This window comes from Triturus cristatus, chromosome 11 (assembly GCF_964204655.1).
Source record: "Triturus cristatus chromosome 11, aTriCri1.1, whole genome shotgun sequence".
Lineage (NCBI taxonomy): Eukaryota > Metazoa > Chordata > Amphibia > Caudata > Salamandridae > Triturus > Triturus cristatus.
This window is the reverse complement of record NC_140594.1, coordinates 400,601,534-400,625,893: the sequence shown is the minus strand read 5'-3', so window position 1 is coordinate 400,625,893 and position 24,360 is coordinate 400,601,534.

Here is a 24,360-nt window from a genome sequence, read left to right as displayed (position 1 = left end):
GCAGGACAGGGAAATGGATGATAGAGCAAGATGTATGTGAGGTAGAGAAAGAGGTGGATAGAGAGGTTGAGAATTGTGGGATAGGTAAAGAAAGGACGAGTCAGAAGGGGTTAGGGGAAGATGTTAACACACAGAAAGAGAGAGAACAAGAAAGAGCGAGAGATAGACTTCTGTTTTTGATCACTTTAACAGGGTGGGCCTTAAAAGATGGGGGCCTTCGGCAATTGGCCAAGAAGCCCGCCCATGCCTTAAAACAGGCTTAAAGGTAATTACCTCTAAAGGGGAATTTTACAGCACAAATATATTTTGGGGAAAAAAGCCATATGTTTTTTTTCCTTTAAGTTTTCCCAACATTGAAAAAAATCAAGTCACTGGCTTATATGGCATTTCACATAGGAGAAAGATATAGTGACAAGACACTTCCCACCCTCCACTCACGGATTGCAAAATACGTCAGTAACAATAAACAGAGAGAATAAATGTGTGCATAGCTGAGAACAACCTGTCTCCTCCATCTGTGCCCAAATACACCTCTTACAAATCAGAATCCTCTCAGATTTATGCATCTGCCTATTCCTACTATCAAAGGGCCAAGTGACCTGGGACAAGCCAAGGCTAGTGATTCCTCTTTAAATGTATAAGTAGAGATTTCCACAGTGTGTCAGATTTACTATCCCGACACTTCAAATCCCATGACAGTCTTTCCATAGGAAACAGCTTCAGTAGAGCAAGCGTGAGAGGAAAAGAGGAAGTGCGAGCAAAGAGAGCTAGAGAGAGAGAAAGAAAAAGAGAGAGATTGGAAAGTAGGCAGAGAAAAGGAAGTGAGAGAGACAGAGGCGGAGAGAACAACAGATAAGAGGAAAGACAGAGACAGAGAGAAAGAGACAGGAAGAAGACATACGCAGAGATGAAAGAAATAGAGAGGGAAAGTGAAAGAGGACGAGAGTGAGAGGGGGGAAACAGAAGCTCAGAGAGACAAGAGCACGCCTCACGCTGAAAAAAAAAAAAAAGGCATGCAGGCTGCAGCGGGGGAGAGAGGCGGAGGGGTGCACCCGCGAGTGGTGCGCTCGCGGTGGGGAGAGCTCTTTGTCAAAGCACATACTCGTGCTTGTGGCGCGCCGCTGCGCACTCCCGCAAGCTGTATGCCGCCACAAGCACGAGCATGTGCTTTGAAAAAGAGCTGCACGGCGGCTAAAGGTCTCCTATGCAGCGCATGTGCGCTGTGTAGGCGAGACCTAAAAATGACAAAATAATGACATAATACTATCATAAAACGTGCCGTATTAATCCACATAATTTCCCTTTACTTGCCACTTACTTTGCTCATCTTTGCCGCATAATATAGCCCTCCCCTGTCACATAATTCCAGTGGCCCTGGGTATGATGTAGGAGGAGGCATGCATGGTGTGGTGCTGCAAATCCTGAGAGACAGGCGTGTTTTCACTTTGGGTGTGCATTTTTAATAGGTTTCTTCCAGCGCCTAATAGGCGAATTTAGCACCTGTCACGCCTCCTTCGAGGAAAGAGTAAAGTGTTGCGACAAGCTGAGTCCTGTCACCTTCCATAAACAGGTCTCAAGTTTGCAAATATTACATTAAAAGATGTATGTGTGCGCATTCTGCCTCACACCTTTTAAATATTCAATTAACAGGTATAGATGTGTGTGCAGCAAGCCTCGCACATGAAATATTCATTAAACGTTGAGTGTGTAGTAAGGTGTCCGTTTAAACGTTTGGTTTCCTGCTCTGCACATGTGCAGAACTCATGTGCATTTTAAATCTCTCTGTCTGCGTGTGTTATGTTGTCTTACACTGTATTCCTGTAACATACTGCATCAACTGTTTCTAGGCACTTTTTTGCCCTCATCATTTATTTTTTTATTTGATTCTTTTATAAATTGCAAATTGGCGTTCACATGTCCAACAAACCCATACTATTTATATATTAATTTTACTGTGTGCGCGCATGTGTGTGCACTTGTGTGGCCCACAACAATCGAACATTTGTTTGATTTGTGTATTTAAAAGTTCAGACGGCCTTTGACGTGTGAGCATTGATTTTACTAAGGTGTGGGCATGAAAGTGCCCTGCACCGTCCAACACTGGGTAAGGTGGCGACAGATGTTTAAAGTGCTGTTATTCTGAGTTTAAATACCTGTTGTCCAGTGACGTACACAGTACTTCCTGGTAAGTGTTCCTGATGCATCCTGAGGCATGCGCGGCCCGGCCCTGGGACCTCTCCTGACGTGTCTCGATGATACAAATGTTGGAAGCTTTCACGCTCTCGCGCTCTCGCTCAGGCTTGAAGGCGGGGAGAGCTTTTTTTCAAAGCACATACTCATGCTTGTGGCATGCCGCTGCGCACTCCCGCAAGCTGTATGCCGCCACAAGCACGAGTATGTGCTTTGAAAAAGAGCTGCACGCCGGCTAAAGGTCTCCTAATCAGCGCATGCGCGCTGCATAGGCGAGACCTAAAAATGTTCCAAAAACTCACTACGTGGACATTTTGCATTCAGTAGTGCTGGTCAGTTATGAATACAGAACTTGGCCTGTTGTAGGGATTCTGCGTATGCACAGAACTATGCGCAGGAAACCAGAACCTTAGAGAATTGTGGTGTACCAGAAACTCCCCTCAGAACTAAGAACCCCTTATCCGACTAGCTTAGTGTCACATTCGTTATCCGAGATTTAGCTCGGCAGTCCCAATGTATAGACAACCCAGAACATGCGACTTAGTTATTCTCAGGAATGGTGGGAACCCGAAATACCCGTTTGCACTTATATATCAGTCCACAACAGAATAACTAAGACACAGTAAAGTTTAAAGAATTTATTCATAAACCTCGAGTCCTGTTATACAGTACTTTGGCTAACATAAGCAGACAAATGGTTAAGATCATTACCATTAGCATTGTTACAATACCATAGAAAATAAAAGGAGCGATCATATTAATAATGACAGTGGAAAATAACCACCCTCCTTTCTCTAGCAACTAATAAAATATTATTAGACTATTAGAAGGTCTCATAGGCTTGCATAGGGGACCCCATACCATATAGATCAGCTTAGGTGTATCACATCACAGGATCAGCTCAGTGTTCTCTGCAACAGCTCTTCTATCGAATGCCCTAACAATATGCTGCGCTGTAATATTAAAGCCCACGACTTTCTGGTATTTGCAGCTGCGTGCATGTTATGACTAAACAGTGGTACGATCACCCTGAACACAATCAGCCGGCACCGTCTAGTGTCCTAGAACAGTTCTTTACTCGATGTACAGACCAAGGGCACTAGCAACTGTTAAGGATGTATAAATAACATTCAGTTGAGACAAGAGCGAGTCTGCATTTCTCAAATGAATAACATGTAACAACAGTGTCGGGTGCAAAGGCACCAAAAGCAACGAGATGGCTTTCCAACAGCTAACGTGATTGAGCTAACTTAGCACTGTAAATAGGGAGTGGCCTAAAACCACGTGACATCCCCCTTTGATCGAACCACGGTATAACCAGGGGCGAATATTTTAACAGAACGCAGAGTTCAAGATCAACGATGCAGACTAAAGAGCTTGAAATTTGAGTTCAGAAAATGAGAGGAAGGAAAAAAAAAACTTTTCGAAGAATAAAAAAATGTAAAAACACAATCCATCGTCCATAAAGGCCAACGATTGTTTGTGAGAAAAGAAAAAAAATTACTCCACTTCACTTGCCATCAGGCATTTGTGAGTACAATTATCAATTCAGGAAAGTATAAGCAGCATATGTAGCTGCAGCTTCCAGTAGAAAATCATTGGAGTCATCCGCAAAATTGTCTGTCATCCAATTCAGCAAAGAAAAAGAACACACGTGTTCCACAGGGAAATGAGCATCAAGCACTCCAAGTGGACAAGAAGCAGGCATCTCGATGTAACTTCGTGCCAGGAAGTCAACTGCTGCCTTCTCGATATCCCATAATCCAAGGACTCCTTGCGCCGCACCCAAGGCCATAAACCCGACTCCAGAACAGTCAAACTCATGAACCACTAAGGGATACATCAGTCGATCAAAATCCAGGTCAGGCGACACCAAGTTTGACAAACACATATCCAGAGCCCATTGGAATGGACATTCGAGACAGTGAAAAACAGGCTGTACACAAGTAAAAAACGGGAACCTGAAGGATAATCCATAAGCGACACTCAAGGTAGCCAATGGTAAAGTCCCATAGGATTCCCACATCCGGCTACGCAGATGGAACAGGCTGAATCCGTGGTCGAGTAGCGCAAGTCGTGCATCCATAGCGTAGAGCGCAGACCAACAGGAGTATGCCAGCAATTAATGCGAGAATCAGAGGAAACCCTCCGAAAACCCCAGAAAAAATAGAATGAAAAATAGCCGGTATTATACCAAAGACAGACTGGAAAGACGTCACAAGGCCAGAGCCTACAATTTTAAAAAAATGGACCAGACCAGTCGTGGAAGAAGCATTGAAGATAGTATGTATTAATGTGCCAAAATGCAGGGGGAGGTCAGTATTCAAAAGAGCTTGAACTTCCGTGCGAGTATTCGCCACCTGAAGGAGAAATGTTTCACGGGACGAAGTCAACGCAACCTCCTTTTGAGACAAAAGAGCCCTTATTCTGCTCATCCTATTGAACTCTGCTTTCAAGGTTGGAATCGTCGGCCAGATGGATATATCCAGTCGGCCTTGCGGGGGTGGGAAAAGCACGTTATTACAGCAAATTACTCTTCGTGAAACTGAAACAATATAGGGAATTCCAGCTAACATCCCACAGCAAGCCTCACTATTTAAAAGCAGATAACTACCATTAGCAAGCAGAGTAAATGACGGCGTTATAACTGGCACAGGAATGCCCTTCAATACGCAAGCTAAATTAGGGGCATTCATATTACACGAACCATGTAATTGGATATGTCTACACACTACGGAATGATCAGGAGCAGTCGTACACTCCTCACCCTTCAAATAAACTTCTTTGCCGTCCCTCTCACATCGAAATGTAAATGGGAGAGACCAGACTTCATGCAAAAATGCAGAACCAAGTTTTTCATATCTGCCCAAGGCATAATGTTTCATGCACGAACTAAACCTATACATAGAAATCGGGAGAGTGACCATCACATGGATGAGCCACACTGCATAATCATACTCAGCCACAGAAAAAGGCAAAGGTTCTAACTTTTCTATATGCAGTAGTGAATACGTAACATCTTTCATGGACATGAATTGCTGCTTTGCTGTCAGATTAAATGGGCGGAATAAAGAAGAAATATTCATGTAATCCCAAGGTACTTTCCCCGCCTTTAACGTCTGCAAAGTCCAAGCAAATTGCATAATCGAACGTAATTGATTTTGGCCATGATACAACACAGACACATCTTCCTGGACAATATCTACAACAGATGAAACAATGTTATCCAATGTATATATTCTCGAAGATAAGGTATTAATACTATTATCTATTACTGCCAATACTTTTTCCATATTGGCCTGGTCAATAGCACGGAGCCTGGAAGCAGCCTCAATCTGCGACAACTTCCAAACCTCGTTGTAAACAGCATACACCCATCTTTTGGATCTTCCCAATGCGGGACCTTTAACAAAATCATTCAAATCAATTTTGTCGTGCAAACGTGACAAGTGAATTTTAACAGAATCTAATGTGGAATGTTGCAACCATGTCTGGCACAATTTACCTACCGAGTAGGTAGTGACAGTGTGTGAGGACAGAAAACGAGGGTCTACTCTATCCTGTATGTACCCGGGAATCAACCCCAAAAATCTACGTTGACAGGTATCCGAACTTCTCTGCCATACCAACCAACCTTTTGGGTCCAATGCACTAACATTGAAGGTGGAATTGGAAATAAAAGACTGCAACATAGTAAGGGACAGATCAGTGTGATTCCCTCAACCAGGATAAGCACTCAGATCCGGGATCGAGGGAGAATTTAATTTTTTAGAAATAGCCAATCCAAAACAGGTTGTCTGAAAAATTGTGGAATTCAAAAATAACATGTGGTTTGGGATGAGGCAGGCACGATGTAAAGCTTCTGTTCCCTGTACTTGCCAAGACTTAGTTCCCCAAACCGATTTGAGATCAATAGCATCTTTCCAAACGTCATACCCTCCAATTGCCAAATCGTCCATAAAGGACTTAGAAAACAACAATTTAGTGTGTGTCAAACGTACCTTTGAAATAGGTTCGTCCCTAAGTTTAAAATAAAAGGATGCATTATTGGATACACTGAAATCCGAAAAATATGAAAATTTGTCGACCAATGTTTTTGAACTACCAATCATCGGGGCAGGGCAATGTTCCCACTGTGTAAAGTTGACTAAACTACGAAATGTGTTTGCCCTATGAAGAAAATGTGTTCCATAATGTTGATAACAAAACTGCTCTGCATAGTTTTCAGTATTCAAATACAAATCTTCAGCATCAAATGCGGCATAGTATTTTAAATCAGAAAACAGTGTCTCTATGGTCTTTACATCCCAATCATCAGATCGAATGTCCTGCTTCACCACATCACCCATAGAAACACGATATACAGATGGTACATTAATCACTTCAGTGGGCCCATGAATTTGAAATTTAACGGCATCCCAAGCTATTCCATCACGGACAGGCCAGGCGGTGATGTTCACAAAAGTCTGGTCCCTCTTCATGATGTGTGACGATGAATGTGGGGCCAAAGTTCCATTAATTAATCTAATTGTAGAACGTTCATTCAGGTAGTGTCCATTTATTAGCCTAAAAAACACCACCACAAAACCAATGGACATGAACAAAAAAATGCAAATGAGCACCAGCCAAATGTAAATCCAGGGGGGAACCAAAAATTGTCTCTTGAACCAGGCAAAAATTTTTGAAAATTTGGAAGGGGCAGTGGAAGTCAATGATTCAGTTCCAAAGGAAGAATTAGACTGGATAATTTCAGTTGAATGCAAAAGGGACAAAGGAACATCTGCAGGATAAGAATACTCAGCATCATCAGGCAAAGCAACATCCGCAGGTGATACAGCAGAATCAGAAAGTACTTGCATTTCAATGGCAATCTCAGGCACGACGTCAGATGGTGGCACCACAACAGAACTGCGCATCATTGAAGGGCAAGAAACTGAAGGTGTCAGACTATGAAGTATCGGCCACCCTGTGTAGCTTGACATTGTCAACTGAAATGTACCTGTTGTCTCTGTGACCAGGAAGTGGAGGCAAAACAATTGTACGGGTACCCTCAACTCCAAGCACCGGCACTGGTGCACGATAAGAGGGGCCAAACTCCTTCTTCTTCTCCACCTTCTCACGGACCAGATCACCAACTCTGGGTAGCCAGCCGACTACCGGAATCTGAAGTCCAGCTTCGGTCGCAGAGGATATGTGCTCTTTTGCTTCTTGAAGATTCTGTAAGACATTACAGTGGTCATCTAAGTCAAAAGGTGCGGCCGCCGCCGCCATGTCTAGACCCTCAAGGTCTGGAACAAACATTCGAACTCCGAAGAGCATCATGTACGGGGTCCTCCCACCCAGAGACCTTCTAGGGAGATTATTAAGTGCACGTTGGACGTCATACAAATGGGCTAGCCAGTTTTTGCCAGTACCTAACACCCTGGCTGTCAATGATTGCTTTAGGTCACGGTTCATTCGTTCCACAACACTATTGCCCTCAGGCCGGTATGGAGACGAAAATTTGACTTGGACCCCCAAACTTCTCATAGCTTCTTTGTAAGCCTTAGAGGCGAACGCAGGGCCCTGATCAGAGTGAAGGGTGCCACATGCAAAACTCCCTATAAAGACACGCAATGCTTTGATAACAGTCCTGGCGTCAGCACTCCTGTGTGGCCATACCCAAAGAAAACGTGTGCACGAATCTACTGCAACCAAGATATACTTGTACGCAGTGTCCTGAGGAAAAAGGACCACAGTGATCTAAATAAACACACGCTAGTGGTTGATTAGATATATGCAGCTGCGTTTGTGGCGGACGCGCCACCGTAGATGGCTTTATTTGTTGGCAAATACCACAATTGAGGACATAAGTCCGCGTATGTTTGTACAAACCGTACCACCAATAACGCTGTTGCAACAGTGACACAGTTGCGGACACTCCGGCGTGCGCTGACGCAACACCCTCGTGCGCAGCTTGTACCAATGCAGGCCTGCAGTCCGAATTGGGAATAACTCTATCCCCTACATCATTAATCCTCACTAACGGGACGTTATCAGGACTTAAGTGATAATGGTATCGAGAAGGGAAACCTCTAGGGAAGTTTTCCCCAGTCTCTGAAGCAGCAATGGCTGCCAAGATGTCATCATCGATCTTACTTTTGGATCTTGTAACTGCTGCTACTAAGTATGTTGCCACTGCTGTTTTAGCTGCCTCATCAGCCAAACTGTTACCGACAGCATGGACGCCAACTCGTTGGTGACCAAGAGTGTGAATAACACTCACAAGGGGTCGACTGCATTTTAGTTCAGCCACCCTAGCCCAAAGCGTTTTATGCTTCACTGTGCTACCTTTTGAATCACGAAATCCATTCGCGATCCAAAACATCAGATTGTCGTTGTAAGATTGAACACAATAGTAAGAATCACTCACTATAAGAGTTGTGACTCTATAATCAGCAAACTCCAGTGCAAGCACCAGAGTTCTAAGCTCCGCCAATTGTGCGGTACAATCACCCAAAGTCTGCGTATGCACCGCATCCTGTATGAATTCTCCATTCACGAAAGTACCAACAACAATTGCGCAAGCCACTGAATAAGCGTGCCTTGATCCAGTTGCGGGCTGCGCAGACCCATCAGTGTATATGACACAATGGAACTCCTCCAACGGGCGCAATGTAAGTGGAGCCGGATGAACTAATTCATACTCCAAACTCTCCTGAGTCTGTAGTCCTGCGTCAAAGATGTATTCGACATCAGGCGAGGCTAAGGAGGTTGCCCATTGTATCCACCTTGGATGCAAAGCTTTAGAATTCGGCACACTTGCTTTAGTGACTGCCTCTAGGGCAGGAAATGGTGTCACCACCATCATGCGTTTCCCCTGTGATAGCGCTCGTTCTTTCAGGATTGCCATCTGAACCGCTGTCAAAACCTTTTCGACAGTGGAGAAACGCATTTCAGCCGAAGTATATAAATGAGATTTGTAAGCAATGGGGACAGTGTCGCCTTCATTGTATGTTAAGTACGTGAACCCCTCCACACCCGGTACAATTCTTATTACCAGGTTTGTGTGGTTATCACGAGTTTGTAAATATTTCGCTGTAAGAAGGTCAGACTGCAAAGAGTGTAATGCAGCCGAATGCTCTGGCAGCCAGCAAGATTTGGTAAAAGTAGGTTGCACCAAGGCATATAGTGTCTTGATACGCTGGGCATATTCAGGAATGTAGGTACGACCGAAATTCAGAAAGCCCAGCAATGATTGTAGTTGTTTCAGTGTCGTAGGGATACGAAGGCGTGCGCATTTCTCAAGGAACTGCGGAGCCAAGCCTCGGCCCTCATTGTTGAGTTCGTACCCCAAGAATAAAACTGTGTACTCGGCAATGTGGGACTTCTTAAAGTTAAACTTGTAACCAAAGTCCGCAAACATAGTAATTATGTTGTCCACGCGAGCAAGGTGTGGAAGCAACTCGTCGTCTGTTAAGTAGATGTCATCAACGTACGAGTATGCCTCTGGGTCTACCATCTCTAAGAGAGAGACCACACGAGCAGCAAATACCCCAGGACTATTTTTATAGCCCATAGGAAGCCTTTTGAACACTTTTTGTTTACCACCCGAAGTAAAAGCGGTCCACTCATAACTATGAGGGGATATGTTATGGCAATAAAAGCCATTGGACAAGTCGAGTGTGGTTTTGAACCTTTTTCTCACAAGACTATCGACGAGAGCCGAACTATGGGTATTTTGCACCGCACAATTCCGGCAGTGCGAGTTTAAGTGCCGGTAATCCAAAACTAGGCGGTACGATCCGTCAGGCTTCGTTACAGTGAATAAAGGATTATTCATGGGTGACACACACGTTTCAATTACTCCCTGATATTCCAATTGTTCAAGGATAGACGCGACGTGAGACCTAGCCTCTCGACGCATAGGGTATTGGGGTTGAGGCTGGGGGTCGGACCGCAATGGAATTTCGTGGAGGGTAGAACATTTATCCCACCTCACCTGATTACGATACAACGCAGGTGCTAGCACCCGCGCCCACTCCTCGGCCAACTTCTTAGACTCCTCCTTGGGCACTACGTGTCCAAAAGAAGGAAGAATGACTTCTTCCCCCCTTGGAGCGTTTAGAACGAAAGCCGGGGGCCAATCTTTCTCCGCCAAAAGTATATCATAGGTGGACGTTAGACTATCCCAAAATACCGCGTTAATTTTTCGTTGTATGTCACCCTCAATATTGAGGACTATGTCAAATAATCTCTCAGGGGGGGCTACGCGAGTATCAGCAGTTTCTATTGTTACATACATTTTAGTTGCTGTCGCCTCCAGAAATGGACGCAGTGCTCCCCGCACTACTGTAACTTCCGCCGCGCTGTCTAGCAGCGTCAGCGCCCATTTCATGTTCAGAAGCTGTGTCCGCACCATCTGAGGCATACTTCGCTGAGATAGCAGCAACTTTCTTTTTCTGAAACGGAGGACGCGGACGTGCAGAATCCTCTTGCTTGCCTTTTCCGTCCGTCTGTCGGGGCTGGTCTCGACCTTGAGCACCCCGGCCTCTCCCACGGTCTCCGCCACCAAAGTGTGAAGCCGCCGTTTCCTGTGAAGAACGAGGAGAGCGCTGGTCAGGAACCTGAAACCTATCAGGTGACTTAATACGAGAACGATCACACAAATCATAAGTGCGTTCAACATACGCCTGAACAGGGGAGACAGGACGAGTCTCCTGTTTCTGTTGCTGTTTATCTTGTTTTTTAGCTCGCCAATTTTGTTTTGGAAAGTTGGGTTTATCGTCTTTTGTAGACGAACTCACTTTAGTGTGCTGTACTACATCAGGAATTTTGATGACGGGTTTCACGCCTAGGGCACTACGTCCAACCATCCTATAGGCTTTCGCAATTACTTTTGCAAACTCCCTCGGCTTATCGTCATCCGCAATAAGTGCCATCATGTTTCCCACTTGAAACTGCATGGCATCTCCTTTGAGATTTCCCATAATCATGGAACACACTATATCGAAGCTGTCGATAAGCCGCATTCCCAACTCAATAGCTGCTTCCGCACCATGGTCCTCCTGGACTTTCTTGATAACGGAAGGTAGTACCGACATAGACGTAGTGCCGCAGCACTTCGAATAGGTCGCGGCAAAGACCTTGCCCCAATTGTCACAATCGACAATGTCCGGGACCAGTTCTTTCGGCAAAGTAATAGTGAGTATCCTGTGTTTTTACACAGGACTAGTGTTAGGAAACACGGCTTCTAGTTGATCGAATTTCTCTGCAAGCCAATAAGGATACTCATCCTTATTCTGGGGGCGCTTGCCAACAACCGCGTTTACCATTACAGGACTGACCACGACCGCATGATGGTGATCAGCCCCGTGTCCCGCAACTACAGGTGCCCCCACCTGTACAGTGCGCGACACATACTGCACCAACGCCCTATGTACCGTAATCAGGGTTGCGTGTAGTATACGTAAGCTATCCACTCCTACCGTCAGGTAGCGTGGATGAGGTGTATGTCCGGCCAGGACCGGCCAAGTAGCTCCTTCAATAGACAAAGGACCCAGTCTCGCCGGGGTGACCGTGTGGGGGAGGGCGCCATTAAACCAAATAGTGTGCTGCCAGGTAGAAATAGGAATTTCTAAAGCCATATATGGGGTATAATGAAGAGGCACCTGCGTAGCAGTGTATTTGTGGAAAGTTTTATCGACATCTTCCACAGCCTCAAAGGTAACCCAAGAGTAAAACAACTCATAAGGGTAAGTGGCACTTGCACATACGACAAACACCACTGCCATCCCGTCATCAGGCACCCCATACGTCCTCAAATGAGCACGTAGAGACACCCTACTATGAGCGGGAATTTCTACCGCCATTAGGACTAAAAAGAAGATACAACGAGATCTTTAGTAGCACTTGGGCTTAGATTAGTGTAACCTTTTTTATTATCAAGCTTGAAAGAACCTATAGCCTAAAACCTAGGTAGGTTAAACCGTCACTCCCGTTATCCGGAAACCAGAGTGAGGGCGTTGTGGACTAATAAAAGCACTACTAAGGCATCTCAGATATTAAGACCAAACGTTAGGTGCGCCATGTTGTAGGGATTCTGCGTATGCACAGAACTATGCGCAGGAAACCAGAACCTTAGAGAATTGTGGTGTACCAGAAACTCCCCTCAGAACTAAGAACCCCTTATCCGACTAGCTTAGTGTCACATTCGTTATCCGAGATTTAGCTCGGCGGTCCCAATGTATAGACAACCCAGAACATGCGACTTAGTTATTCTCAGGAATGGTGGGAACCCGAAATACCCGTTTGCACTTATATATCAGTCCACAACAGAATAACTAAGACACAGTAAAGTTTAAAGAATTTATTCATAAACCTCGAGTCCTGTTATACAGTACTTTGGCTAACATAAGCAGACAAATGGTTAAGATCATTACCATTAGCATTGTTACAATACCATAGAATATAAAAGGAGCGATCATATTAATAATGACAGTGGAAAATAACCACCCTCCTTTCTCTAGCAACTAATAAAATATTATTAGACTATTAGAAGGTCTCATAGGCTTGCATAGGGGACCCCATACCGTATAGATCAGCTTAGGTGTATCACATCACAGGATCAGCTCAGTGTTCTCTGCAACAGCTCTTCTATCGAATGCCCTAACAATATGCTGCGCTGTAATATTAAAGCCCACGGCTTTCTGGTATTTGCAGCTGCGTGCATGTTATGACTAAACAGTGGTACGATCACCCTGAACACAATCAGCCGGCACCGTCTAGTGTCCTAGAACAGTTCTTTACTCGATGTACAGACCAAGGGCACTAGCAACTGTTAAGGATGTATAAATAACATTCAGTTGAGACAAGAGCGAGTCTGCATTTCTCAAATGAATAACATGTAACAACAGTGTCGGGTGCAAAGGCAGCAAAAGCAACGAGATGGCTTTCCAACAGCTAACGTGATTGAGCTAACTTAGCACTGTAAATAGGGAGTGGCCTAAAACCACGTGACAGGCCTTTGACCCTTAAACCTATTGTCCCCTGTCTGAGCAAGGCTATTCCCAAGTGGGCATTACAGCTCAAAGTAACTCTCGAGAAGCATGACTGAAGGGCATCCCTGCTCTGTGCCTGCGTGCTGATATTTTTAAAGGTAGGATGCAACTTTTGCTGTCTTATTATTTTTTTATTTTTGTGCACTGTGCTTTTCTAGCACCTAAAAAATTGGCTCAAAATTTCAGTTTTCAGAATGCCATAATGCGCCCAGATCTATTGTGCATTAAGGCACGCAATGTAATTCACATGTCTCCAAAGCTACCCTTTGCATGACTTTTAATATCCTTTGTATTTGACACTGCAGCCATTAGGCCATACTACATTTTAAGTTTGTCACTAAGAGACAGTAATATTGGTGTTGTTAGATAAACTAATATTCAACCTTTTAATGTGGTGCAACAACATATTTTAACCAGTTGGAGATAGAAATCTTAATGTGCACATTGAAATCTGAATACATACTTTGCACAGGGTAATTTCTACAGTGCTAAATATTATTGAATTTGCACAATAGTGGTATTAGACATTATAAGGATCATAATTATGCAAAAACGATTTTAGTGCAATGACTTTTAATATTTTTTTACATGTAGTCAGTTTTTGAATAACGATCACTGACCTTGTGGTTTCTACAAATGGAAAGCAAGCCTTATTCCTTTCCTTTTGCCTTTAAATGCATTTATTTATAACACTCACAAAACCTCTTTTGAAACTAAGCACAGAAACTTTACTGAAACATAAAAAGTTTGTGTCACTTTTTAGTGGGCAGTAATTATTTACCATCAGATCCACAGATGTGCTTATTAGAAAAGAAACAAGAAATAAAGTCCTTACTTTTATCCTTTCTGTTTTATCCAAAATAATGAAGCTGTATTTCTAACTTCCAAAATCAGTAGTCTTTAATACATGTGCTTTGATACCATTTTGTACTAACTTAAAACCAACTTAAACGCTGTGGCAACAATGTTTTATTTGTAGCTTGTGCCTGGCCATGTGTTATTTACTCAGCTGTGATTTACGACCAGCAGGCGTTAGCTTCTACGCTTTTTCAGGAGAAAAAAGCCTTGCTGTATTCTAATGTCCTCACAGAAACCCCAAAAAGTTGATAAACCATTCATTACCTCCGTCTGCTCTGACAGACAGCTTCCTTCGGATAGACAGCTTTGAGCAGCCGTTAAAAGCTCTCTTTCTGGCGTCAGGAATGAGCATGGTTCATTCTATTTAAAACCCAGGCATTCCAAGCCAGTCAAAATCAATTGTTTTGCAGTGTGGTACAAGAAAGACGCCTTTATTTTAGCAGCAACCAATTACTCAGATAATGTGAATGCCTTTTAATATTTATATTTATATTATATTTAATATTTAATATGCCAACACTTTAACCAGGAAGTGTCGACAGCCATCTTGGGACTCTGCTTCAGCCGAGTTCCCAAAAAACATTTACAAAAAAAGAAAAAGAGTAGGAATACCCTGCCCCCAAGGCTTGGTCTTGGGGTCCCAGAGAGACCCCAACAGGACACAAAAGCATTTTCTTTTTTAATACATGTACATTTTTGCGAAATATTTGCAAACATCGCCGTGAATTAAAAAAAAAATGTGGTCTCTCATGCTTGGTTTTGAAGAAGGTCTCGGGTGGGCCTGGTTAGGGGGGCATGTGGGTAATATAGAGAAAAAGGAAGAGGGCACGGGCTGCCCTCCTGAGGCTCTCTGAGCCCTAGGGACCACAACCACCCCAGGGCTTAATTTAAAATATTGAAGAGGGGGTACACGGACCCTCTCCACAGGCTCAAAAGAAGCCCGGGACCACCCCCGGGACATTGCTTTTGCTTGGCGGGGGCTGTCAGGAGCCGCCAAAGAAACAGCTAACAGTCCAGCAAGTGGGAGCTGCAAAGTGCTCCTGCTTGCTGGAAGCGGAGGTTTCATCTTTTTTTCTTTTGTCTTTTCAGACATGCGGGCTGGGAAAGAGATGAAAGATTGCTCTTAGACACAGGGAGCTGCATTTCTAGCAGCTCCCTGCATGCAAGAGCAATGCTGGCTCCACCAGGAGGAGGTTAGGAAGCTGGGACCGCGGGGGCCTTGAGGCTCCCCCCACAGTCCCCATCCTGCCACTGGGTGCTCTGGGTGAGCGCCAGGGCAACCAGGAGATATACCGGGGCCCCAGAGTATGGTCCACAGTGCCAACATTGGCCCCTATTTCAATATGCCCCGGCCCTGGGGTATGGGTCCCTGCAGGGCATGCCCATACAGGGCATGATAAGACATGAAGCTACGATCTGCTGTACTATGTCAATACAGTAATGCACAATGCACTTATTTGGAGCCCATTCAGAATGTAATAATGTAATATTTTTGCATTCAGCGCTAAATAGCGAGAAAATATGCTGGCAAATGCACATTGCGATATATATACAATGTATTTGCAACAGCATGGATATGTGCTTCTTAGTCATTCTTAGTAATTGAAGGATTATTAATGAATCACATTGCCAGGAATGAAGTGGCATACATGTGAAAACTATATTTAGCTATTATTTAATGTATCACAAAGATTTTTGTTGTATTACATCATGCTAAGATGCGTCCAACAGAATTAAGATGTAATAGTGAAAGTCCATCGTTTACTTGTACGTATGGAGCGATGGCAAAATATAGCAGTCCATCATTGATTTTTATGTATTGTTGATGGTAAAAAAGTGCTTATTTCCAGCGCACCTGATCCCATTGAGAAAGGCGGCTGCCAAAACGCATCTGTGTTGGTGATTCTGCAGAGTTCTTAATAAACTTTCGAACTCACCCCCGAGAGTGCCTTCCCTTGTTGATTTGAGACAATGTTGCGGAGCTGATATATATATATATATATATATATATATATATATATATATATATATATATATATTACCTACTGGCGGTCGCCAGTAGGTAGTTATAGTTAGGACCACGTTTCCATAGGAAATCCGCAACATTCTATTTTGAATAACTTTGGCGCCGGTCGACGAATCCTCGCGAATTTTTCAAAATAGGTGGGGCGCTACGCTCCGCTCCTACCCTGAAAGTCTCGGGGGGATTCGTCAAGCGGGGGCTGAGATAAAAGGGGGGTCCCAAAACGCGTTTTTCCCATGCATTTTTCCATAGGACCTTTAGACAGGGCTACAGCCCGAACGGCTGAACAGAATTTAATGAAATTTGGCAGAGAGGTAGTCCCCAGGTCAAGGAAGTGCCTTTTGTAGGTTTGGTGTAAATCTGTTCAGTAGAATCTGAGAAAATAGCCTTTAAATCAATATATATATCTGTGGCAGCTTACCGTGCGCTTACGGTGCGCTTACCGTACGCGTACGGTGGCGTGCGCGAGCGCGATTCTGATTGGCTGTTAGATCTTAGTAAACATTCGAATCGGTCAAAACCAGGAAACGGGTGCCGCCATTTTCTCTCTCGCACTCTGAGGGGGGAGCTAATAAACAAATGCCAAAAACATATAAAGGGGCTGTTTAGACAGCGCCCATGCACATAACCATGTTAGTTGAGTCTTCAAAGATCCCCCAAGGCAAAAAACGGTAATTTTTTATTTTTCGAAAATTTCGCCGATTACGCTTACCGTACGCTTACCGTACGCGTACGGTAAAAAATTAAAAAAAAAAAAAAAATCCACACTCTCTTCACCCCGTGTGCAAATGGTGGCTGAAGGCCACCATTTGTGCATGGCATATCAGAGCACAGCATTTCCCCAAAAAATTTCAACAGATTACCTATCACAAGGAAGCGCATAATATGTCCTCCATGTGCGCACGGTGCGCGAAGCGCATCGTGCGTACATGGCCCATCTAGCGTAACGTGGGCACGCGGTGCGCGTAGCGCACCGCGTGCCCACCGTGCGTGCATGGCACTAACTGCGTAAAGTGGGCACGCGGTGCGCGAAGCGCACCGCGTGCTCACTGTGCGCGCACGGTGCGCGAAGCGCACCGTGCGCGCACGGAACGAACTGCGTTAAGTGGGCGCGCACGCCACGAATGGCGTAAAGTCACTTAGCATTTAAAAAACCGTACAAATTCACTGAAAAAACCATAGGTTTCACACACGTTATAGTTAGGAATTAGCATTTAAAAAACCTTGCAAATTCACTGAAAAAACCATAGGTTTCACACATGTTATAGTTAGCGGAAATTTTACTGATAAAAAACCAATGAAATTCCCCCGTTATAGTTAGTGCAGGAAACTATAACTCACGCGACCGCAATCTTCTGCTGATGACATATGTGTCTTTATGAAAAAAAAATATTTGTAATATATGTATAGCTAAAAATTTATGGAAGAAGACATGGGCAAATAAGTGTCTAAATACAGTATTAGCATCAGCAGAGGATTGCGGTCGCGTGAGTTATAGTTTCCTGCACTAACTATAACGGGGGAATTTCATTGGTTTTTTATCAGTAAAATTTCCGCTAACTATAACATGTGTGAAACCTATGGTTTTTTCAGTGAATATATATATATATATATATAAAACCAATACCTCCTCCATAGGAAGAAGCACGGCACACTCCGGAGTTTTAAGGCAAGGGCTTTATTGATAAAGTATGCGCGTGGTGCTGGCAGTCCCTTGAAACGCTAAGGCAGACGCGTTTCAAGCCTTCCAATGGCTCTCATCAGTGATTGTTCCTGGGTCTCCGCGCTCTCTCTGATGGTCTAACAAGGTGCAGGTGAGTAGTAAACCACTCCTTTATGATGTCATCGCGCTCCTCCTCCAATGGGAGGTATCCTGACCACTCGCGCTTTCAGCCTGCCAAGCAGATGCATGCTGGTAAATGCAGTCCATAGAGATGTCTGTACAGTGGCAAAGACTCTCCTCACATCAGGTGATGTCCCCAGTTGCTGGGTATGGGCAGTACTCCAGCTCAAGTGCCCAGCAGGACGACCAAAAGCCTCTCACCCAACTCCTAAATCAGGCGAACAGCATCGCCTCCTATCTCCCCAGTGCAGCAGATCAAACCATAATGGCCGTCCAAGCCGCTAGGGGGGGCTCCGTGTTTATGCAGTTCATGAAAATGTCCAAAAAGAAATGCTGGTCTGAACACGGTGCACCAGACCGAGAGGGTGTGCCGTTAGTCAGCGACCTGCTTGCTGACAACACACAAAACCAATACCTCCTCCTCGATAGGAAAAAGCACGGCACACTCCGGAGTTTGAAGGCAAGGGCTTTATTGATAAAGTATGCGCGTGGTGCTGGCAGTCCCTTGAAACGCTAAGGCAGACGCGTTTCAAGCCTTCCAATGGCTCTCATCAGTGCCTGTTCCTGGGTCTCCCCGCTCTCTCTGATGGTCTAACAAGGTGCAGGTGAGTAGAAAAACACTTCTTTATGATGTCATCGCGCTCCTCCTCATATGGGAGGTATCCTGACCACTCGCGCTTTCAGCCTGCCAAGCAGATGCATGCTGGTAAATGCAGTCCATAAGGATGTCTGTACAGTGGCAAAGACTCTCCTCACATCAGGTGATGTCCCCAGTTGCTGGATATGGGCAGTACTCCAGCTCAAGTGCCCAGCAGGACGACCAAAAGCCTCTCACCCAACTCCTAAATCAGGCGAACAGCATCGCCTCCTCTCTCCCCAGTGCAGCATATCAAACCATAATGGCCGTCCAAGCCGCTAGGGAGGGCTCCGTGTTTATGCAGTTCATGCAAATGTCCAAAAAGAAATGCTGGTCTGAACACGGTGCACCAGACCGAGAGGGTGTGCCGTTAGTCAGCGACCTGCTTGCTGACAACACACAAAACCAATCCCTCCTCCTCGATAGGAAAAAGCACGGCACACTCCGGAGTTTGAAGGCAAGGGCTTTATTGATAAAGTATGCGCGTGGTGCTGGCAGTCCCTTGAAACGCTAAGGCAGACGCGTTTCAAGCCTTCCAATGGCTCTCATCAGTGCCTGTTAATGGGTCTCCGCGCTCTCTCTGATGGTCTAACAAGGTGCAGGTGAGTAGAAAACCACTCCTTTATGATGTCATCGCGCTCCTCCTCCAATGGGAGGTATCCTGACCACTCGCGCTTTCAGCCTGCCAAGCAGATGCATGCTGGTAAATGCAGTTCATAAGGATGTCTGTACAGTGGCAAAGACTCTCCTCACATCAGGTGATGTCCCCAATTGCTGGATATGGGCAGTACTCCAGCTCAAGTGCCCAGCAGGACGACCAAAAGCCTCTCACCCAACTCCTAAATCAGGCCAAAAGCATCACCTCCTCTCTCCCCAGTGCAGCATATCAAACCATAATGGCCGTCCAAGCCGCTAGGGGGGGCTCCGTGTTTATGCAGTTCATGCAAATGTCCAAAAAGAAATGCTGGTCTGAACACGGTGCACCAGACCGAGAGGGTGTGCCGTTAGTCAGCGACCTGCTTGCTGACAACACACAAAACCAATACCTCCTCCTCGATAGGAAAAAGCACGGCACACTCCGGAGTTTGAAGGCAAGGGCCTTATTGACAAAGTATGCGCATGGTGCTGGCAGTCCCTTGAAACGCTAAGGCAGACGCGTTTCAAGCCTTCCAAAGGCTCTCATCGGTGCCTGTTCCTGGGTCTCCGCGCTCTCTCTGATGGTCTAACAAGGCGCAGGTGAGTAGAAAACCACTCCTTTATGATTTAATCGCGCTCCTCCTCCAATAGGAGGTATCCTGACCACTCGCGCTTTCAGCCTGCCAAGCAGATGCATGCTGGTAAATGAAGTCCATAATGATGTCTGTACAGTGGTAAAGACTCTGCTCACATCAGGTGATGTCCCCAGTTGCTGGATATGGGCAGTACTCCAGCTCAAGTGCCCAGCAGGACGACCAAAAGCCTCCCACCCAACTCCTAAATCAGGCGAACAGCTTTGCCTCCTCTCTCCCCAGTGCAGCATATCAAACCATAATGGCCGTCCAAGCCGCTAGGGGGGGCTCCGTGTTTATGCAGTTCATGAAAATGTCCAAAAAGAAATGCTGGTCTGAACACGGTGCACCAGACCGAGAGGGTGTGCCGTTAGTCAGCGACCTGCTTGCTGACAACACACAAAACCAATACCTCCTCCTCGATAGGAAAAAGCACGGCACACTCCGGAGTTTGAAGGCAAGGGCCTTATTGATAAAGTATGCGCATTGTGCTGGCAGTCCCTTGAAACGCTAAGGCAGACGCGTTTCAAGCCTTTCAATGGCTCTCATCAGTGCCTGTTCCTGGGTCTCCGCGTTCTCTCTGATGGTCTAACAAGGTGCAGGTGAGTAGAAAACCACTCCTTTATGATTTAATCGCGCTCCTCCTCCAATAGGAGGTATCCTGACCACTCGCGCTTTCAGCCTGCCAAGCAGATGCATGCTGGTAAATGCAGTCCATAAGGATGTCTGTACAGTGGCAAAGACTCTCCTCACATCAGGTGATGTCCCCAGTTGCTGGATATGGGCAGTACTCCAGCTCAAGTGCCCAGCAGGACGACCAAAAGCCTCTCACCCAACTCCTAAATCAGGCGAACAGCATCGCCTCCTCTCTCCCCAGTGCAGCATATCAAACCATAATGGCCGTCCAAACCGCTAGGGGGGGCTCCGTGTTTATGCAGTTCATGCAAATGTCCAAAAAGAAATGCTGGTCTGAACACGGTGCACCAGACTGAGAGGGTGTGCCGTTAGTCAGCGACCTGCTTGCTGACAACACACAAAACCAATACCTCCTCCTCGATAGGAAAAAGCACGGCACACTCCGGAGTTTGAAGGCAAGGGCTTTATTGATAAAGAATGCGCGTGGTGCTGGCAGTCCCTTGAAGCGCTAAGGCAGATGCGTTTCAAGCCTTCCAATGGCTCTCATCAGTGCCTGTTCCTGGGCCTCCGCGCTCTCTCTGATGGTCTAACAAGGTGCAGGTGAGTAGAAAACCACTCCTTTATGATTTAATCGCGCTCCTCCTCCAATAGGAGGTATCCTGACCACTCGCGCTTTCAGCCTGCCAAGCAGATGCATGCTGGTAAATGCAGTCCATAAGGATGTCTGTACAGTGGCAAAGACTCTCCTCACATCAGGTGATGTCCCCAGTTGCTGGATATGGGCAGTACTCCAGCTCAAGTGCCCAGCAGGGCGACCAAAAGCCTCTCACCCAACTCCTAAATCAGGCGAACAGCATCGCCTCCTCTCTCCCCAGTGCAGCATATCAAACCATAATGGCCGTCCAAGCCGCTAGGGGGTCTCCATGTTTATGCAGTTCATGCAAATGTCCAAAAAGAAATGCTGGTCTGAACACGGTGCACCAGACTGAGAGGGTGTGCCATTAGTCAGTGACCTGCTTGCTGACAACACACAAAACCAATACCTCCTCCTCGATAGGAAAAAGCACGGCACACTCCGGAGTTTGAAGGCAAGGGCTTTATTGATAACGTATGCGCATCGTGCTGGCAGTCCCTTGAAATGCTAAGGCAGACGCGTTTCAAGCCTTCCAATGGCTCTCATCAGTGCCTGTTCCTGGGTCTCCGCGCTCTCTCTGATGGTCTAACAAGGTGCAGGTGAGTAGAAAACCACTCCTTTATGATGTCATCGCGCTCCTCCTCCAATGGGAGGTATTCTGACCACTCGCGCTTTCAGCTTGCCAAGCAGATGCATGCTGGTAAATGCAGTCCATAAGGATGTCTGTACAGTGGCAAAGACTCTCCTCACATCAGGTGATGTCCCCAGTTGCTGGATATGGGCAGTACTCCAGCTCAAGTGCCCAGCAGGACGACCAAAAGCCTCTCACCCAACTCCTAAATCAGGCGAACAGCATCGCCTCCTCTCTCCCCAGTGCAGCATATCAAACCGTAATGGCCATCCAAGCCGCTAGGGGGGGGCTCCGTGTTTATGCAGTTCATGCAAATGTCCAAAAAGAAATGCTGGTCTGAACACGGTGCACCATATATATGTGTGTGTATATATATATATATATATATATATATATATATATATATATATATATATATTCACTTAAAAAACCATAGGTTTCACACACGTTATAGTTAGGAATTAGCATTTAAAAAACCTTGCAAATTCACTTAAAAAACCATAGGTTTCACACATGTTATAGTTAGCTGGACATTTCACTCGTGAAAAACCATTGAAATTCCCCCGTTATAGTTAGTGCAGGCAACTATAACTCACGCGACCGCAATCCTCTGCTGATGACGTCAGATATTACATCACTGTATTTAGACACTTAGTTACCCATGTCTTCTTCCATTAATTTTTAGCTATACATATATTACAAATATTTTTTTTTCAGAAAGACACATATGTCATCAGTGATGTAATATCTGACGTCATCAGCAGAGGATTGCGGTCGCGTGAGTTATAGTTGCCTGCACTAACTATAACGGGGGAATTTCAATGGTTTTTCATGAGTGAAATGTCCAGCTAACTATAACATGTGTGAAACCTATGGTTTTTTAAGTGAATTTGCAAGGTTTTTTAAATGCTAATTCCTAACTATAACGTGTGTGAAACCTATGGTTTTTTAAGTGAATTTGTACGGTTTTTTAAATGCTAAGTTATGTATTTTTATTTTTTTTTTAAGGTTTTCACCGTGCGCGTACCGTACGCGCGCGGTGCGCTACGTGCACCGTGCGCGCGCTGTTCGCGGAATTTTTCCGTTTCTACTGTACGCGCACGCTATGCGTACTCCACGATTTTTCGCAAAAAAATTAAAGGAAATTTTGGCCCTTGGGGGTCCTTCTGGGACCCCCTGACAAAGGCTAGGGGGTCAGGAACTGTCCACCCTGCCCCCTTTTCACGTTCTCCACCTTTGTTTTTCACCCCCTCAGACTGCGAGAGACAAAATGGCGGCCGACACTTCCTGGTTTCGACCGATTCGAATGTTTACTAAGATCTAACAACCAATCAGAATCGCACTCGCGCACGGCAGCGTGCGCGTACAGTAAGTTTTACCGTACGCGCACGGTGCGCGCTTATAGAGATATATATGCTTTTAAATACTATTTTCTCAGGAAATACTGAACAGATTTACACCAGACCTGCAAAAGGCACATCCCTGACCTGAGGACTACCTCTCTGCCAAATTTTAAGTAATTCTGTTCAGCCGTTCGGGCTGTAGCTTGGACTAAAGGTCCTATGGAAAAATGCATGGGGAAAACGCGTTTTGGGACCCCCCCTTTTTCTCAGCCCCCGCTTGACGAATCCCCCCGAGACTTTCAGGGAAGGAGCGGAGCGGAGCACCCCACCTATTTTGAAAATTTCGCGAGGATTCGTCAATTGGCGCCAAAGTTATTCCAAATAGAATGTTGCGGATTTCCTATGGAAACACGATCCTAACTATAACTATCTACTGGCGACCGCCAGTAGATAATATATATATATATATATATATATATATATATATATATTTTATCTACTGGCGGTCGCCATTAGGTAGTTATTGTTAGGACCTATTATCCATAGGAAATCCGCAACATTCTATTTGGAATAACTTTGACGCCGGTTGACGAATCTTCGCTAAATTTTCAAAACTGGTGGGGCGCTCGGGTCCGCTCCTATCCTGAAAGTCTCGGGGTGAATCGTCAAGCAGGGGCCGTGAAAAAAGGGGTGTCCCAAAACGCGTTTTCCCCATGCAATTTCCCATAGGAACCTTTAACCACAGATACAGCCCGAACTGCTGAACGGAATTACACCAAATTTGGCAAAGAGGTAGCCCTTGGTTCACACTCGTGCCTTTTGGTTAAATTGTGTAAATCCGTTCAGTAGTTCCTGAGAAATTCAAAAGTAAAAACATAGATTTATCTAGGGCCGCGGATCCTCCCGAGCACGAGCTTTATGCTAATTGGCTATCAACACTTCAAACAGGAAGTGTTGGCAGCCATTTTGTGCCTCGGTAACCGAGGCACAAGAAAGTAGTGAAAAAACCCACCAAAAACGCAAAAAGGGGGCAGGGTTTTAAATCGCGGGATGCGCATCCGGCTGCAAAAAAAAAAAACCCGAAGCGCGGGCTTCTGCGCTGTGTTTTTAATTAGCCCCCAGGGGGGCCAAGTCCCGGGGGCCATATGCATAGTGTAATGGGGGGCCCAGAGGGACCCCCCAGCCCCGTGGACCGCCACCCCCGGGGCTATTCTGATTTATGGGGGGGCTCTCAGCCCCCCCAGCCCCGGGGACCGCC